This window comes from Mesoplodon bidens, assembly GCF_964165515.1.
Source record: "Mesoplodon bidens genome assembly, chromosome: 8".
NCBI classification, from domain to species: Eukaryota; Metazoa; Chordata; class Mammalia; order Artiodactyla; family Ziphiidae; genus Mesoplodon; species Mesoplodon bidens.
Window position 1 is genome coordinate 1,404,553 of NC_138165.1, and position 16,957 is coordinate 1,421,509.

Genomic DNA, 16,957 nt, shown 5'->3' on the forward strand with positions numbered 1-16,957 from the left:
ATAACTAAACAGAAAACAACTATAAAACGTAGAAGGCTGATCTCCAGGGGGGTGGTTTACGGTCAGGTGACAAGCCGACAAGACTTTCTTAAGTCCTTTAGGAAAAAATTCTGAAGCCAGATCCAAAAACGAAGAGGCGGATGGCTTTTCGCCTGCAAACGACTTGCCATGGACTCGAAGTGGGTCGCAGCCTCTTCTTGCTCTGCTGCTCCCGCTCTGCCCGAAGCCACGCGGGAGACCCTTTTCGAGGTTTGCTTTGGAATCTCGGCGCCGAGGACGCCCGCAGATGCGAGGGGACCGAGATGCGTGCGCGCGTGTGTGTGCGCGCGGCTCACCGGCCGGGAACCGGTAGCTATGGACCGTTTAGCTACCTAAGTACAAGGCGGCGCGGCAGCCTGGCCCGGGCCCGGGCCGGGAATCTCCGCACGGCGGAGCGGGCGCGGGCAGCGGGACGTGCGTGGACGCATCCGGCCACTGCGCAGGCGCGGACACGCTCCCCTCGGCCTGCGCGCGGCGCTCCGGGCGGGCGCGCGCCCACGGCGGGTTCCGCTCCCGACAGGCGGAGGGCTGCGCGCGCACGAGCGAGCCGGCCGTGACGTGTGCCGCGCTACGCCCGACGTCACGGGTCCGTGTGTAGTGGCGGCCGGGCTGCCCTCTGCAGCGGCTCCTGACGAGGGCGGTGCGGCCGCTGGGTGCGGCGTTCGGGGGTCCTGCGGCCCGCGGCGGCGGCGGCAGCGACCACGACCGGGAGGCCCGGCGCTCCCAGCCGCGGAGTCGCTGCTCCCGCCCCTTCTCCGGCCTCGGCGGCGCCCGGCCGCGGCTTCCTCCTTTCCTACCCAGCTTCCCGCGGGCCTCCGGGCCGCGGCGGCGAGAAGCACCGAGGGGCTCCGAGAGGCTCCGGCCGGCCGCCACGGTCCACGCGCCCGGTCGCGCTCCATGTGAAGGAGGGACGGGCCTGGCCCCCCGACCCGCGCCCGACTCCTCGTGCGCCCCTCCGGCTCCCGGGGTCCCGCAGCCTCCCCCGACCGGGGGGCGCGGTGACAGGCCGCGCGGGGGCGGAGGGGTGGGCCTGCGGCTCCCTATGTCCCGGCGGAGCGGCCGGTACGTGTGCTCGGGCGCGCGCATGTGTGTGGGGGTGGGGGTGGGGGCGGGGGCGGGGGCGGGGGTGCGGGCCGGACGTGGGGAGGGGGCCGCCGCCGGCCTGTGCGCTGCTCCTGGGGCGGAGGTTTCGCTAGGTGGTTGCCTCGCTCCGGGTGGGCGGGCTTCTGGCCCCCTGCATCCTGTGCTGAAGTCCAGGTCTGAGCGAACTAGACTGCTGGGCGGTGGAGCTGTCAGACGCGTACTCTACAGGGCTTTGGGAAAGAAGATTGTCCCTGGTCCTTGGCAGAAGCAGAAATGTTATATGCAGTGAGCGAGAAAGTGCTTGTCTTTGCACTGTTACCTCGTGGTTCACTAGTGGTTAGGGTCGAGGCCCCTTTCTGTTTACGGACCGTTTAGCTAGCACTTACCACTTAATGCGCTCCCGGTATTTGTCGTGCGTTGTCTCACTTCACCTTCGAAGCCCAGTGAGGTGGGTACGTGTCTCCCCATTTTACAGTTGAAAAAATCGAGGCTCAGATTCAAGAACTTGCCCAAGGTCGTGCAGCTTTGTAATCTGGGAAAGTCTTGATTCGAATATGATGTCTTTTTTGTAGAACCGGTTTCTGGGTCTTGCGAAAATAAATTTGTGAGGAAAATGAGAATAGCTGGAAAGTTCCTTCTTCGGAGTAAATTCTAAATACATAGGTAGAGTTCATTTGCCCGTAATGTAGGCTGTTCGATGTGTTTTGCTGCAGCCTAGACAGATGATTTTCTTGGCTCTTTTTTTTTTTTAATTACTTTTAAAAGGTGACTCCATGCACCTTTACCTTTTTTTTTTTGCAGTGGGACTGAATGAGCAGAAAATATTTCCTCTCATCAAAAAGAAGAAATAGATTTGGTAGAACTCCATGTTTCTTGAAAAGTTACAATTTTGTGTAATTCTTGATGCGTACAGGGAACTCGCAGTTGGGTTATTTCCTTGAGATTTCCTTATTGCAAAATTTGTTGCTGGATTATGTGGCAATGGCAACACGCTTAGTAATTTGTGCGTTAATTTGTGCAATATTTCTGAGTAGAGTGTCAAAATTTAATGTGCAGAATATTGTAAAAAGTTATCTTTTAATGGTGTGATTTTTTTCTTTCCTTTGTATGTAGCAACTATTGAGTGTTTATAAACTAATTGAAACTCTAATTTTAACATTGGCCTGTACTGTTTCTTTGGTTATGGTTAGGGAAAAACTAAAGTTCCTTTACATTTCTCTTTACAGAAGAAAGTGTTGATAAGTCCCTTTGAGTAATTCAAGCTTCATGCATAGTTGTAAATGTTTAAGAAATCTATTGATGCCCAAAATTGTAGTACTTTATAATTTCCTTCAGTGTATTCTCAGGTTTAAGAAAATTTGTAGTTGAATGTCTTTGTTAATGTCTGTAAGAGAAAAGGTCGAATTATATAGTTAAGAAGTGGATGGTTCACAGATTGATTTGTTGTTTGGTTAAAGTATAAATGTATGGTGAGTCTTGTTGAATATAATATCATTGTAGAATGCTTATCCAGTCATGCTCTCCATGTGTCTCTTTTCTGTTTTTGCGGTACGCGGGCCTCTCACGCGCAGGCTCAGCGGCCATGGCTCACGGGCCCAGCCGCTCCGCGGCATGTGGGATCATCCCGGACCGGTGCACGAACCCGTGTCCCCTGCATCGGCAGGCGGACTCTCAACCACTGTGCCACCAGGGAAGCCCCGTGTGTCTCTCTTGAAAGAATTAACTATTAAAGATTTATCTTAAATAATTGGATTACATTATAGATTCAATCTTTTAAGCAGTGTTTTAGTTGGAACTTTCATTCCTAGTTTACCTTATTGCTACCAAAGGGGTAAACTATATTTAATAGATGCTATATTAAAATGAAATCATGTTTGGTTCTAGGCAGTGCCCACAGCTTTGGTTTCAGGTTGATTTTTTTTTTTTCCCTGTAGAATCGGAGCTCTCTAGTCTCCCTCCCACCACCACCCCCAAACCCAGCCCCAACTTTTTATTATAAAACAATTTCAAGTACACAGGAAGTTGGTAATATTGAACATCCGTATGATAACTCTCTAGTTTCATTTGTTGACGTCTTGCCGTATTTGTTTTGTGTATAAATACGCGTATATTATTTTTGGCCATACCATTTGAAAACTAAGCTGTAAACGTTATGACACTTTACCCCTAAATATGTCGGCTTGCATCTCCAAAGATAAGGACATTTTCTTACATAGCCAAAATACCATTATTGTTAACTTTCTTAGTTAATACTTTTTATTGATAGTTAATAGTTTCTTATTGATCATTTTTAAATGTAATCTAGTATCCATCCATGTTTAAATCTCCCCATTTGTGCTGCACGGTCTTTTATGGCTTTTTATACTCAACCCCACCAAACCAGGATCCCATCAAGGTTTATTCACTGCATTTGGTTAGGTCTCTTTGATCTCTTTGAATCTAGAACAGCCTCACCTCCCCCTTTTATTTATTTTTATTTTTTATTTATCTATCTGTCTTTTGGCTGTGCCACATGGTATGTGGGATCTTATTTCTCTGGCCAGGGATCGAACCCGTGCCCCCTGCAGTGGAAGTGCGGAGTCTTAACCACTGGAATGCCAGGGAAGTCCCATTACCTCTCCCTTTTAAAATGGTGGGGTTTTTTGTTTGTTTTGTTTTGTTTCAGAGATCAAGCCAGTTACCTTATAAAATGAGTCACATTCTGGATTTGTCTGATTTTTTTCCCTCGTGTCATTTAGCATGTTCCTCTATTCCCCCTACACTAACTGTAAGCTAGGTTTAAAGGATTGATTAGTTTCAAATTAAATATTTTGGGCAAGAATAACTACTGAGTGTTGCTGTGTGCTTTATATTGCTTCCCATCGGGATGTATATTGTCAAGTCCTGTTATTTGTGATGCTGAGTTTGATCGCTTGGTTATGGGGGTTAAGGTGAGGTATATTTTCCCCATTGCAGTTGGCAAGTAGTCTGGCATGATACATTAGCACTCTAGTGCTGGCCTGTTCTCCAGTCATCTTTCACCTAATAGTTTTATCTATTGCTGCATCTATTGCTGATCCTTGTCAAGGTAACTTTTGAATTTCAATGTTAACGATCCTTTGTTGGTCTTTAGATAGTAACAACATCACAGGAATTGTAAAAATCTATGCAGCTATATTAATCAGGTTCTGATTTCTAGGATTTTAAAGATTTTTAATCATGAATTCAAGGTATCTCCTCTTATGAATAAAAAGAAACCTGGCCTGAGAAAAATGAGAAAAATTCAGTGCCTGTCTTTTCCTGTACTCTTTCATCTGTCTCAAGGAGTGTGAGTGTGTGTGTGAATGTGTGTGTGTTTCGTTTTTTTTTGTTTTTGGCTGTGCCACATAGCTTGTGTGGCTGTGGGATCTTAGTTCCTCGATGAGGGATTGAACCCAGGCCCTTGGCAGTAAAAGCATGGAATCCTAACCACTGGACCACCAGGGAATTCCCTCAAGGAGTGTGTTTCTTTTCAGTTTTTCTTAGCCAATATTTGTTGCACAGGAATAGCCAGAAATACAATAAAGGGAGAATGGCCTTACTAAAAAACGTTTTGACAAAACTGTCCATTTTCTGGTGTAATACAAAGGAGCACTGGATTGAGAATCAGAAGATCTAAACTCTAGGCCTAATTCTACCATTCTGTGAAGTGCAAGGATTATAAGTTTTTAAATTTCACCCTGTATTCTTACGTCATAATGATTGTTAGTAAACATTTGTGAATTTCTGATAATGAGACATGTTGGTTACATTTAGAGGCAAACCTCACTTTAATTTAGCCACATAGAAATAAATCAACTATGTGTAATATAAAATTGAATTTATTTCCCAACGAATTAACTGACATTTAGTAGGTGATTGTTTTAATGAAGGGTTCATAATAGAACCTACTTAAGTAACACATTTTCTCATTAAAAATATGATTTAATTCATGAAGCAAGTTTACATGAAGGTTTTCCACACATCTCTTTTATAAACAGGATGAGCTGTATATATGGAAATTAAAAAAACTTTTCCCTTATTCTCTAAGCGTTGTGAGAGGTATACCTCTTTATACACACACATTTATAAGAAACATGTCTGTATAATTTCATCTTTTATCTAGGATATCCCTGGGATTTATTAGGAACATGGGCTGACTGTTTCTCATTCTGGTTAATCACATATTTGCTTTGTAACATCTCTTGTGTTGTTGCCTTTATTGTTACTTTTGTTGCTTACTTTTTTTTGTTACGCATACTTTGTCAGGAGGATAGGGGTAGAATCTTCTTTGGAGTTCCTCTGGTAACTTGCTCACCACCTTTCTTGTAAGTGTTCAGGAGTGTTACGCTTGAGATTCATGTCCCATAAATTTAAAAAGCACTGTGGTGTTTATAAACTTCAGAAGTTTTTTCTAGAGCTTTCCCCCCAGTTGTGCAGTTAGTCATTTAGTGTGGACTTTAATTATTAATGATGAGCGATTAAAAGAATAGTTTAAGATATGATTGTATCAGTATTCTTGTGATAATTCCCAGATGGGGTCCCCTCAGCGCTACTACCTCAGGCACAATGCTCCCTGGGCACCCTGCACCTGCCTCGACCACCCACTGACCGCATTGCACTGTGCGCATTGCACTGTGCACATCTCTGTGCCTTCCACTGGGAAGCTGGCTCTTCAAGGACAGAGGCAGTGTTTTGTTGATTTTGGTGCCCCAACACCGAGCACAATGCCTGTTGCCAAATGTTTATTAAGTGAATAGGGAGTTGACAGAAGAGACCTCCTTTTGCACTGTTATAGGAGTCTTAAAAGGTCATGCCTGCCTGAGTTGAACAAGGTGGGGAAGTTCAATAAAATACTTCCATATGCCCAGGAGAAAATTAAGTATTTGTGAACAGCTCTACCACAGAGGCAAGGTTGTGGAAAAGTTGTTTTTTTTTTTTTTTTAAATATTTATTTATTTGGTTGCACCAGGTCTTAGTTGTGGCAGGCGGGATCCTTAGTTGCGGCACACGGGCTTCTTAGTTGTGGTATGTAAACTCTTAGTTGCGGCATGCATGTGGGATCTAGTTCCTCGACCAGGGATTGAACCCAGGCCCCCTGCATTGGGAGCACAGGGTCTTGCACCACCGGGGAAGTCCCTCGAAAAGTTTTTGAAAATTATTAATAGGACTAGTGGGAGAATATGAGATAATATTTATTATTTTTGTAAGTCTTTGAGAACAGATCTACAGTCTAAGGTGAAGCCAGTTTTCAATTGTTTCTGTGCTATTGTTAAATAATAGTTAAATACTTCCAACTCATATTGTATTTTAGATTTGTGACTTGAAGATGCTTCATTATCATTTTCATTATTTGATAAGTTTGTGATTACTCTTAAGTTTGACTGACTTGGCTACATTTTAATCGTATTTGTGGAGTTTTAAATTAACCCAAAATATTTTGTTCTTTTGTTTCAATGTGAAAGAAATGAGACCAATGTCCTCTGCCTAAATTTAAGGAGAATTAATATCATGATTTATATGATGACTTCAATGTATTTTTAAATCAGTTTAGGCATTTTTAAGTAGCCTGTTAACTGCTTTGTAAAATTAGTAATATTTTATTGTATAGTCTGAAATAATGTCAAACTATATTTACAAACTTTCTGATTTGCTTAGACATTAAAAGGAAATGAAAGAAGTAGAAGGTAGCTCAGCCTTAGTGTTGATGAAGATCTACTTTGAGAGATGGTGCAACACTAACCATCCAACCTGTGAGCAGTACCTGGCTGCATTCTATTGACTTCACCCCCAAACCACCGTGTACCTGCATATATAAATCTTGCCCCATGATATGAGAAAGGATAGATGAGTTATGTGTTCTTAGATCATGTAATGTATATTAATCAGCATCTCAAAGTTATGTCCCGTAGTCATGGACTGTTGCATACTGCCTTAGGCTTAGAAGGTTTACTCAGGGATGTATCTTGCCTAGTGTTCCTGAAGTGACTACCACAAACTACAAACTGTATTTCATGCTGTTTGTTGAACACTGATGGTAGGTAGGAAGCCTGAGGTGAGTTTTAAATCTGCCATTAATTAGAAATAGACTGTGATAAAGTGACTTCAACATTTCTTTTTTTAAAAAAACTTTTATTTTTAATTTTTGTTTATTTTTGGCTGCATTGGGTCTTTGTTGCTGAGTGCGGGCTTTCTCTAGTCGTGGCGAGCAGGGGCTACTCTTCATTGCGGTGCGCAGGCTTCTCATTGCGGTGGCTTCTCGTTGCGGAGCACGGGCTCTAGGCGCGTGGGCTTCAGTAATTGTGGTGCACAGGCTCAGTAGTTGTGGCTCACGGGCTCTAGAGCGCAGGTTCAGTAGTTGTGGCACATGGGCTTAGTTGCTCCGTGGCATGTGGGATCTTCCGGCCAGGGCTCGAACTCCTGTCCCCTGCATTGGCAGGTGGATTCTTAACCACTGCACCATCAGGGAAGCCCACTTCAACATTTCTGAATTTGAAAAAGTTGCCCTGGTTGATTTCTTAAGGACCTGTCTAGTCTCTGATTCTGTGAGATCCACAACATAATAGAAACTAGTAAAGAGTCAAAAGAGATTTAAGTTTTCTTGGTTAGGAGGTTGTTAAGATGACAACAGTCCAGGGAATGTTAGTTATAGGGCAGCATTTGGAAGATAAATAGCTCTCTTTACATGTGAGTAGTTTGTCAGAATGAGATTTTTTACTTAAAGGTAGTTTATAGCCAAGTACCTGTGTTGAACTATGATAACCTATAGTGGGCTCTCAGTAAATGCTTGTTGAAAGAGTGAATGAATAACTTCAGGACTGATGCGATACAAATCAGAATCACTCATAGATCAGTTTAGTGATAAAATCCAGGATAGCAAGCATTGAACCCTAGAAAATAACAGAGAAGAACTACCTTATTCTCATGAATGGGAAGCCAAGACTAGTGAAATACATTCTTGGAAATACTTTAGCCAAAAGGGAGGGAAGATCTTTCTGGAAAAGGAGAAAAATAGTATAGGAAAACTTGTACATGCAGTCTTTTATGCCCACTAGAAATTTTAAAATAATTTATGGATGTACTTGGATAAGCCCAAAACGATTACATAAAAGAATGAAGCTTTCTACTTCCCAACAGAAAAAACATTTGGGACAAATTATACATCAGCAAATTTTTTTTTCCTCAGAATCTTTCTGTGTCCATATTCTTTCTTTCTCCATCTTCACATCTCTAACCAAAGCACAGAAGTACCTTAAGAGTGCTTAGCTTATTTTGTCCTTAGTTAATAAATTGGTATTGGCTTTTGTTAATCTGATATCCACTCTAGTGTTTTCTCTCATGTAAATCTTGCTCTTTTGCAAACGGGAGGATCAAGTAAGGGAGATATGGCTTCTTTAGAATGAGGGACACTTCAGCCTGTTTTCAAAGATGGGCAGCTCAGGACCTATAAAAGAAGGCTTGGGCTTCCCTGGTGGCGCAGTGGTTGAGAGTCCGCCTGCCGATGCAGGGGACACGGGTTCGTGCCCCGGTCTGGGAAGATCCCACATGCCCAGAACGGCTGGGCCCGTGAGCCATGGCCACTGAGCCTGTGCGTCCGGAGCCTGTGCTCTGCAATGGGAGAGGCCACAACAGTGAGAGGCCCGCATACCACACACACACAAAAAAAGAAGGCTTGATTGGGGATTATGAAAGGACTGAGTGGCCTAGATTTGGTTATGCAGGAAGATCTCAAAAGGGAAAGTTGCAGAGATCTTGGTCAGTAGATGGGGGGAGTCTTGAGTAGTTGCATGAGTTAGGATTCAGTCACAGAAGAAGAACTGCTATGGTATTATGGAATTAAGGGATTTATGAAAGGAGGAAGACCTTACGGAGTTGTGGGAGAAACTTGGAAACCAGAGTCTGTATGGGGGAATCGGCAGATCAGAGAAGTCACTAATCAGCCTTCCTGAAGCAGTGGTGCAGTGGGCAAGTGAGAGTTTGCAGGTGAATCTGAGAAGCTAGGTATGCCCAGATGCTGGAGTGGGACTGCACAGTAGAGCTGGTGGAAAGTATGGAAAGCTGTTGCCTCTGCATAGCTCCCTGTTCTGTGGTCTTCTGTCAGGCTTTTGGTGGTGGGGCTGAGGTTGCTGTTTGGTCAGCAGGGTTGGCAATCAGGAAGAAGAGCCGCCTGCAGTGCAGGGGACAGCAGAGACACGGTGAACTCTTCTGGCAACTCTGCATCTAACCATAGTCTCCCGAGAGTAATGTCCATCTTTGGCCAGCTCTAACCTGGAACCATGTGGGAAGAGGATTCTGGGAACTGTAGTTTGACATGGTACAAACTATCACTGCAGGTGAGAGTGAGGGGTGGGAAGCCACAGTAGGGGATGCGGTAGTTGCGGGAGTCCACAGTGATGTTTTCTAGATCTAGGTTCATCCTCCTGTGAGAGAGCATGTTCTTTAAAATCTCTGGGCCTTTTTCTTCCTCTGTGAAATGGGGAGATAATACCTACTTTACAGGATTATCGTGAGGATTGAATGAAATGTTTGTAAAGCATTTAGCAGAGCGTCAGCACGATGTAACATATTGTACGTAGAAGCTTTCGTTATTAGTGGTAGTTGCAGTGGTAATGAGAAGGGAGGGTGTATTTCGAAAGGGAGGGGAGAGGTACAGCAGATGAGGTAAGAGTGAAGTAGAATGCGTGGTTCCTGTATTGGAGAGTGTTATAGTCAAGCTGCAGAGAGCACGTGTAAACATCAAGCCTGGTTGGGAAGCTGTTAGGTAAGGTAATATCCTGTAAGAAACGTGACTGCTCTGATGGGCGGAGGGGCAGCAAGTGCTGTCATTCCAGGGCAGCTCAGGTGAAGCACGAATGTACGTGAACTTCCTAGCACACTGGCTGTCCACAGACGTGAATTAGTTTCCACGTCTTATTCATAGAAGGAAAGATGTCCAGATGAGGGGGGTAGGGGAGGCTTAAGCTGGGTCCTTGTTTAGACGAATAGAAAAAGGGAGGAAGCATTTCAGACAGCAGAAATAGGAGGAGACATGGACAAGGCATGTAGCACTTCATTAACACCAATTTGGGACCTGTTGACTCCACTCTTTGCTTTCGGTAATCTGTTTGTAGTTTCTAAAGATTGTCCGTGTTTGCTCCTGCTTGGGCCAATTGCCCACCTCTGGACCATCAGTTATGGTGTGGGACCACACTGAGCTAATTTGGTGACACTTAGTAATCAAATGGGTGGTTGGAGGTGGTCGTGGTAGAAGGGACAAGCTTCCAGAAGAAGGCCACTATGGATGAGTCCCTCCTTTCGTTATAGTCATTTGGTACAATAATTCTACCTTGTTATTTTTCAGTTCCTCGAATTAAGCATTTTATTCTATTAATACAATTAATATATGTGTAAGTTAACCACGTTTACCAATTTTTTCCAGCTTTCGTTCTCCTGGAATCACTTTCCTTTTTCATGAAGTATATCCTTTAGAAGTTCCTCAACTAAGAAGGGTCTGTTGGTGATAAATTACGATTTCTGTTTGTTGGAAATTTTTAGCTCTTGTTCTTGAATGACATTTTAGTTGTGAGTGAAAGTCTAGATTGGCAGTTATTTTTCCCTCAGCGTTTTGAAGATATTATTCCAGCCTGTTTTCTCTTGTATAATCAGACCTAAAAGGCTGTACGGATGTTTTATTAATGATAATTTTTTCATTGTGTTGTTGGAGTATATAAGTGATTTTTTTTTTTTTTTTGCGGTATGCGGGCCTCTCACTGTTGTGGCCTCTCCCGTTGCGGAGCACAGGCTCCGGACGCGCAGGCTCAGTGGCCATGGCTCACGGGCCCAGCCACTCCGCGGCATGTGGGATCTTCCCAGACTGAGGCACGAACCCGTGTCCCCTGCATCGGCAGGCGGACTCTCAACCACTGCGCCACCAGGGAAGCCCTATAAGTGATTTTTTAATGGAAGTATTCACATTGTTTTTCTTTCTATTTTAATTTTTAAATTCACTGAATGTTTATTGAAAAATCTTAGGAATCAGTAAAATAAGCTTTTAGTAAGTTTGTTATCTAGTTTTAGCTGTTCATGTGCACAGTTATTACTAAAATGTTTGACTGCCTTCTCTGTGTTAGCACTGAAGATAAATAAATTGATCATTGTTCCTGTAGTCATAGACTCCATTCTGGTTGGGGAGAGACAGACATATTAGGGTGACCTCATAATTAGTCATCCAAACTGGGCTACTTTTGAAAGTGAAAGGATGCTATTTTAATAATGATCTTGGAGCAACAAAAATAAACTGGGGAAGACCTGCAAGATGGCAGAGGAGTAAGACATGGAGATCACGTTCCTCCCCACAAATACATCAGAAACACATCTACATGTGGAACAGTTCCTGTGGAACACCTACTGAACACTGGCAGAAGACCTCAGACTTCCCAAAAGGCAAGAAACTCCCTACATACCTGGGTAGGGCAAAAGAAAAAAGAAAAAACAGAGACCAAAGAATAGGGATGGGACCCGCACCTCTGGGAGGGAGCTGTGAAGGAGGAGAAGTTTTGACACACTAGGAAGCCCCTTCACTGGTGGAGATGGGTGGTGACGGGGGGAAGCTTCGGAGCCACGAAGAGAGCACAGCAATAGAGGTGCAGAGGGCAAAGTGGAGAGATTCCTGCATAGAGGATCGGTGCCAGCCAGCACTCACCAGCCCGAGAGGCTTGTCTGCTCACCCACTGGGGCGGGTGGGAGCTGGGAGCTGAGGCTTTGCCTTCTGAGTTCAGATCTCAGGGAGAGGACTGGGGTTGGCTGCGTGAACACAGCCTGAAGGGGGCTAGTGCACCACAGCTAGCTGGGAGGGGGTCCTGGAAAAAGTCTGGACCTGCCTAAGAGGCAAGAAGAGGCCATTGCTTTGTTGTGCGTGAGGAGAGGGGATTCAGAGCACCGCCTAAATGAGCTCCAGAGACGGTCGCGAGCCGCGGCTATCAGCGTGGACCCCAGAGGCGGGCATAAAATGCTAAGGCTGCTGCTGCAGCCGCTAAGAAGCCTGTGTGCAAGCACAGGTCACTATCCACACCTCCCCTCCCAGGAGCCTGTGCAGCCCGCCACTGCCAGGGTCCCATGATCCAGGGACAACTTCCCTGGGAAAACACACAGTGTGCCTCAGACTGTTGCACCATCACGTCGGCCTCTGCCACACTTTAACCCTGTCCTGTCTGAGCAAAGAACAGATGCCCTCAGGCGACCTACATGCACAGGCGGGGCCAAATCCAAAGCTGAACCCCAGGAGCTGTATGAACAAAGAAGAGAAAGGGAAATCTCTTCCAGGAGCCTCAGGAGCAGTGGATTAAATCTCCACAATAAACTTGATGAATTCTGCATCTCTGGAATACCTGAATAGGCAACAGATCATCCGAAAATTGAGTTGGTGGACTTTGTGTGATTTTATCTGTGTAGCTTTGCTTTTACCATTTGTCCTAGGGTTCTGTCTGTCCATGTTGGTTTTGTTTTTCTTTTTAATACAGTTTTTTAGTGATTGTTAGCATTGGTGGATTTGTTTTTTGATTTGGTTTCTCTCTTCTTGTCTTTTTCTTTTAATTACTTTTACTTTGTTTATTTTTATAATTTTTTTGTTTTAATAGCTTTTTCTTTCTTCCTTCCTCATTCTTTTCTTTTTCTTTCTTTCGTTCTTTTTCTTTCTTTCTTTTCTTTCTCTTTTTTCTTCTCTCCCTTCCTTCCTTCCTTTGTTCTTTCTCTTCCTTCTTTCTCTCTTTCTTTCCCTCCTTTCTTTCTCTTCTTCCTTCCTTCATTTCTTTTTTCCTTTCTCCGCTTCCTTCCTTCCTTCCTGTTCTTCCTTTTTTTCTTTCTCTCTCTCTCTCTCCCTTCCTTCCTTCTTTTCTTTCTCTCTTTCTGTATTTCTCTCCTCTTTCTTTTTTTCTTTTCTCTCCCTCCCTCCCTTTTCCTCTGAGCCATGTGGCTGACAGAGTCTTGGTGCTCTGGCTGGGTGTCAGGCCTGTGCCACTGAGGTGGGAGAGCCAAGTTCAGGACATTGGTCCACCAGAGACCTCCTGGCTCCACATAATATCAAACAGCGAAAGCTCTTTCAGAGATCTCCATCTCAACGCTAAGACCCAGGTCCACTCAATGACCAGCAACTACAGTGCTGGACACCCTACGCCAAACAACTAGCAAGACAGGAACACAACCCCACTCATTAGCAGAGAGGCTGCCTAAAATCATAATAAGGTCACAGACATCCCAAAACACACCACTGGACACGGTCCTGCCCACCATAAAGATAAGATCCAGCCTCACCCACCAGAACACAGGCAGTAGTCTCCTCCACCAGGAAGCCTACACAACCCACTGAACCAACCTTAGCCACTGGGGGCAGACACCAGAAACAATGGGAACTACAAACCTGTAGCCTGTGAAAAGGAGACCCCAAACAGTAAGTTAAGCAAAATGAGGAGACAGAGAAACACACAGCAGATGAAGGAGCAAGATAAAAACCCACCAGACCTAACAAATGAAGAGGAAATAGGCGCTCTACCTGAAAAAGAATTCAGAGTAATGATAGTAAAGATGATCCAAAATCTTGGAAATAGAATGGAGAAAATACAAGAAACATTTAACAAGGACCTAGAAGACCTAAAGAGCAAACAAACAATGATGAATAACACAAGAAATGAAATTAAAAGTCCTCTAGACGGAATCAATAGCAGAATAACTGAGGCAGAAGAACGGATAAGTGACCTGGAAGATAAAATAGTGGAAATAACTACCGCAGAGCAGAATAAAGAAAAAAGAATGGAAAGAATTGAGGACAGTCTCAGAGACTTCTGGGACAACATTAAATGCACCAACATTCAAATTATAGGGGGCCCAGTAGAAGAAGAGGAAAAGAAAGGGACTGAGAAAATATTTGAAGGGATTATAGTTGAAAACTTCCCTAATATGGGAAAGGAAACAGCCATTCAAGTCCAGGAAGTGCAGAGTCCCATACAGGATAAATCCAAGGAGAAATAAGCCAAGACACATATTAATCAACCTATCAAAAATTAAATACAAAGGAAAAATATTAAAAGCAGCAAGGGAGAAACAAAAAGTAACATACAAGGGAATCCCCGGGAGGTTAGCAGCTGATCTTTCAGCAGAAACTCTGCACGCCAGAAGGGAGTGGCAGGACATACTTAAAGTGCTGAAAGGGGAAAAAAACCTACAACCAAGATTACTCTACCCAGCAAGGATCTCATTCAGATTTGATGGAGAAATTAAAACCTTTACAGACAAGCAAAAGCTGCGAGAATGCAGTACCACCAAACCAGCTTTACAACAAATGCTAAAGTAACTTCTTGAGGCAGGAAGCACAAGAGAAGGAAAAAACCTATAATAACAAAGCCAAAACAATAAAGAAAATGGTAATACATATCAATAACTACTTTAAATGTAAATGGATTAAATACTCTGACCAAAAGACACAGAGTGGCTGAATGGATACAAAAAAAAAAGACCCATATATATGCTGTCTTCAAGAGACCTGCTTCAGACCGAGGGACACATATAGACTGAAAGTGAGGGGATGGAAAAAGATATTCCATGCAAATGGAAATCAAAAGAAAGCTGGAGTAGCAATTCTCATATCAGATAAAATAGACTTTAAGATAAAGACTAGTACAAGAGACAAAGAAGGACACTACATAATGATCAAGGGATCAATCCAAGAAGAAGATATAACAGTTGTAAATATTTATGCACACAGCATAGGAGCACCTCAATATATAAGGCAAATGGTAACAGCCATAAAAGGGGAAATCAACAGTAACAGAATCATAGTAGGAGACTTTAATACCCCACTTTCACCAATGGACAGATGATCCAAAATGAAAATAAATAAGGAAACACAAGCTTTAAATGATACATTAAACAAGATGGACTTAATTGATATTTATAGGACATTCCATCCAAAAACCACAGAACACACTTTCTTCTCAAGTGCTCATGGAACATTCTCCAGGATAGATCATATCTTGGGACACAAATCAATCCTTGGTAAATTTAAGAAAATTGAAATTATATCAAGTATATTTTCCGACCACAACGTTATGAGACTAGATATTAATTACAGGGAAATGTAAAAAATACAAACAAATGGAGGCTAAACAATACATTACTAAATAACCAAGAAATCACTGAAGAAATCAAAGATGGAATAAAAGAATACCTAGAAACAAATGAGAAAACACGATGACCCAAAACCTATGGGATGGAGCAAAGGCAGTTCCAAGAGGGAAGTTTATAGCAATACAGTCCTAACTCAAGAAACAAGAAACATCTCAGACAACCTAAACTTACACCTAAAGGAATTGGGGAAAGAAGCACAAAAAACCACCAAAGTTAGCAGAAGGAAAGAAATCATAAAGGTCAGATCAGAAATAAATGAAAGAAAATGAAGGAAACAATAGCAAAGATGAGTAAAACTAAACGCTGGTTCTTTGAGAAGATAAACAAAATTGATAGGCCATTAGCCAGACTCATCAAGAAAAAAAGGGAGAACACTCAAATCAATAGAGTTAGAAATGAAAAAGGAGAAGGTACAACTGACACTGCAGAAATACAAAGGATCATGAGAGATTACTACAAGCAACTCTATGCCAATAAAATGGACAACCTGGAAGAAATGGACAAATCCTTAGAAAAGCACAACCTTCTGAGACTGAACCAGGAAGAAATAGAAAATATGAACAGACCAATCACAAGCACTGAAATTGAAACTGTGATTAATAATCTTCCAACAAACAAAAGCCCAGGACCAAATGGCTTCACAGGCGAATTCTATCAAACATTTAGAGAAGAGCTAACACCTATCCTTCTCAAACTCTTAGAAAATATCGCACAGAGAAGAACACTCCCAAACTCATTCTACAAGGCCACCATCACCCTGATACCAAAACCAGACAAAGATGTCACAAAGAAAACTACAAGCCATTATCACTGATGAACATAGTTGCAAAAAATCCTCAAGAAAATACTAGCAAACAGAATCCCACAGCGCATTAAAAGGATCATACACCATGATCAAGTGGGGTTTATCCCAGGAATGCAAGGATTCTTCAGTATATGTAAATCAATCAATGTGATACATCATATTAACAAATTGAAGGAGAAAAACCATATGATCATTTCAGTAGATGCAGAAAAAGCTTTTGACAAAATTCAACACCCATTTATGATAAAACCCTTCAGAGAGTAGGTGTAGAGGGAACTTACCTCAACATCATAAGGGCCATACATGACAAACCCACAGCCAACATTGTTTTCAGTGGTGAAAAACTGAAACCATTTTCTCTAAGATCAGTAACAAGACAAGGTTGTCCACTCTGACCATTATTGTTCAACATAGTTTTAGAAGTTTTACCCACGGCGATCAGAGAAGAAAAAGAAAAGGAATCCAAATTGGAAAAGAAGAAGTAAAGCTGTCACTGTTTGCAGATGACATGACACTATACATAGAGAATCCTAAAGATGCAACCAGAACACTACTAGAGCTAATTAATCAATTTGGTAGGTAAAGTAGCAGGATACAAAATTAATGCACAGAAATCTCTTGCATTCCTATACACTAATGATGAAAAATCAGAAAGAGAAATTAAGGAAACACTCCCATTTACCATTGCAACAAAAAGAATAAAATACCTAGGAATAAACCTACCTAAGGAGACAAAAGACCTGTATGCAGAAAACTATAAGACACTGATGAAAGAAATGAAAGATGATACAAACAGATGGAGAGATACACCATGTTCTTGGATTGGAAGAATCAACATTGTGAAAATGACTATACCTCTCAAAACAATCTATACAT

General features: G+C 42.9%; 1 protein-coding gene across 4 annotated transcripts in view; it reads left to right on the forward strand.

Annotated features, from left to right (window-relative positions):
• Nucleotides 1-608: 608 nt before the first annotated feature.
• Nucleotides 609-16,957, forward strand: part of MAP3K2 (mitogen-activated protein kinase kinase kinase 2) — a 93,251-nt gene continuing 76,902 nt past the window's right edge. For all 4 annotated transcript variants that reach the window (XM_081243119.1, XM_081243120.1, XM_081243121.1 and 1 more), the window contains exon 1: nt 609-1,101. The gene's annotated coding sequence lies outside the window, so the exon portion shown is untranslated. The remainder of the gene's footprint in view (nt 1,102-16,957) is intronic.